This window comes from Penaeus vannamei, chromosome 12 (genome assembly GCF_042767895.1).
Source record: "Penaeus vannamei isolate JL-2024 chromosome 12, ASM4276789v1, whole genome shotgun sequence".
Taxonomy (NCBI): domain Eukaryota; kingdom Metazoa; phylum Arthropoda; class Malacostraca; order Decapoda; family Penaeidae; genus Penaeus; species Penaeus vannamei.
In genome coordinates this window covers 2,396,252-2,398,751 of record NC_091560.1, presented here as the reverse complement: position 1 = coordinate 2,398,751, position 2,500 = coordinate 2,396,252, and positions in this window count along the sequence as shown.

The window sequence follows — 2,500 nt, the reverse complement described above, 5'->3', positions numbered from 1 at the left end:
GTATCATTATTATCATTATTATTATTGTTATTATTATCATTATCATTATTATCATTATTACTATTATTATCATTATTATCATTATTCTTATCATAATCATTATTATCACCATTATTGTTATTATTACTATTATCATTATTATCATTATTATTATCATTATTATCATTATCATTATTATCATTATCATTATTATTATCACTATTATTATTATTATCATTATTATTATCATTATAATTATCATTGTTATCATTATTATTATCATTATTATTATCATTACTTTTATTATAATTATGATTATTATTATCACTATTATTATCATTATCATTATTATTAATGATAATAATAATAATGATAACAATTATCATTATCATTATCATGATAATGATGAAAATAATCATAACGATGAACAACAACAACAACAATAATGATGATGATAATAATAATAATGATAATAATTGTTATTATCATTATCATCTTTATCATCTTTTATAATCAACCTCATTACCATTACTTTTATCTGTGTCTGTTTCTATCGTTCTCTCTCTGTCTTTCCCTTTTTATTTCTCTCATTCCCTCTTTTTGATCTTTTCTTTAATCCTCTTTATTCCCTTTATCTTTCTTTCTCCATTCTTTTCAGTCCTTTACTTCTGACCTTTTTGAACTTTTTTCTTTCTTTTTAAAATTTCTCTCGATCCTCCAATTCTGCCTTCTTCAATATTCCATTTTCTCCTCTTATCTCTCTTACTCCTTTCTTACCATTTCTCTTTAATATTTTCCTCTCTACTCTTATCTCTCTTTTTTCTTTCTTACTATCCCTCTTTAACCTTCCTCTCCTATCTTTCATCTCTCCTTCTCTCTTCTCTCTCTTTCTTTCCTTGCCAGACCTCTTGTACCTTCTTTTGTCTCCTCTATGTATGTCTTTTCTTTAGCTCTCATTCTCCAATCCTCTCCCTGTTTCCCCCTTTTCCTTATTCTTTTTTTTTTCTTAACGCTTTTCCCTTCTTCTCCTCTCTTCTCAAGTCCCTCTCTACTTATTTCGTAAAATGCTTATTTTCTCTTTTTTCTTCTCTCTCCTCTCTTTATCTATTTCTCTCTCTCTCTCTCTCTCTCTCTCTCTCTCTTTCTCTCTCTCTCTCTCTCTCTCTCTCTCTCTCTCTCTCTCTCTCTCTCTCTCTCTCTCTCTCTCTCTCTCTCTCTCTCTCTCTCTCTCTCTTTCTCCGTTTATCCTCTTCTTTATATCCTGTCTTTTATCCTTTTCCTTTCTCTTTTCCTCCTAAAGCTTAACCCTCCTCCCCTATCTCCCCAACATCTTCCCCATCTTGGTTGTAGTGCCTCCTTCCCCGTTTTCTTTTCTCCCTTCTTTAACTTTTCTTTCTAGTTCTTACCCATATCTCTCCCTCTTCCCTTTATCCTGAATTTTTAAATTCTCATTTCTAACCGCTTTTGCCATTTAACTTTTAGCGTCATTTTTCCATTTTCTTCTTTTTAACGCTAATCCGATTTTTATCACTTGTTGTCCTGCCTCTTTTTCTCCTTTCTCCCTTTCCCCTAATCCCCAATCCTCTCTTCTTTCTCCTTTTCATTCTTCCCTCTTTTACTTTATCGCCAATTCTTACCTCCTTTTCCTCTTTTCCCTTTTCTTCCTCCCCCTCCTTCTTCTCTCTTGTCTTCTTCTTCTTCTTCCTCCTCCCTTACCATCTTCTCCTTTTCCCTTCTCTCTTCCCTCCTAAACCCTTTCCTCCTTCCTCCTCTCTCCTCCATTCGCCTTACCTTCATCTTCCTCCTCTCCTCCTCCCTAACCTCCTCCTCCCCAATCCTTTTCCCCATCCCTTCAACCTCCTTCTTCCTCCCATCCCTCCTCCCCCGTTCTAAACCCTTTTCCCACCTCTCCCCCAACTCCTTCTTCCTCCCATCCTCCTCCCTCCCCACTCTAAACCCTTTTCCCCACCTCTCTCCCCCAACTTCCTTCCCCCACATAAATCCTTCTCCCCCACCCACTCTACCCCCACCACCCTCTGCCCACCACCCCTCTCCCCACCTAAATCCTTCTCCCCCACACCCCTACCCCCACCTAAATCCTTCCCCACCTCCCCCCATCCCCTCCACCCCTCTAAGGACCCACTCGCCTCGCCCGCTGACTTACGTACAAACAGAGGCAGATGTCCGTGTTTAAAAGGAGACTGGGCCGTAACAATAGGAAGATCCCGTGGTTAAAGTCATTTAGACATCTGCGTCGCCATCTCCCCTCGTCCCCTCGTCCCCTCGTCCCCTCGTCCCTTCCCCCTGGCCCCCCGAGTTCCAGGACTATTAGGGGGGGAGGGGGGAGGGGGTATGGTGGGGTGAGGGGGAGAGGGGAGGGGGTATGGTAGGGGGGGGTATGGAGGGTAGGGGTATGGTACGGGGGAGGGTATGGTAGGGGGTATGGAGGGGTATGGAAGAGGGGGTATGTGGAGAGGAGGGGGTATGGTAGGGGTGGGCTAAGGAGGGGTATGGAAGGGGG